Raw genomic sequence first — 233 nt, forward strand, 5'->3', positions numbered from 1 at the left:
CATACACATACACATACACACACACACACACACACATACATACACACATACATACACACACATACATACATATACACACACACACACACACACACATACATACATACATATACACACACACACACATACATATACATACATACATACATACATATACACACACACACACATACATATACACACACAGACACACACACACACACACACACACACATATAAATTAAATATATAAA

Source organism: Sinocyclocheilus anshuiensis, unplaced genomic scaffold, assembly GCF_001515605.1.
Source record: "Sinocyclocheilus anshuiensis isolate Anshui unplaced genomic scaffold, SAMN03320099.WGS_v1.1 scaffold1640, whole genome shotgun sequence".
Classification (NCBI taxonomy): Eukaryota; Metazoa; Chordata; class Actinopteri; order Cypriniformes; family Cyprinidae; genus Sinocyclocheilus; species Sinocyclocheilus anshuiensis.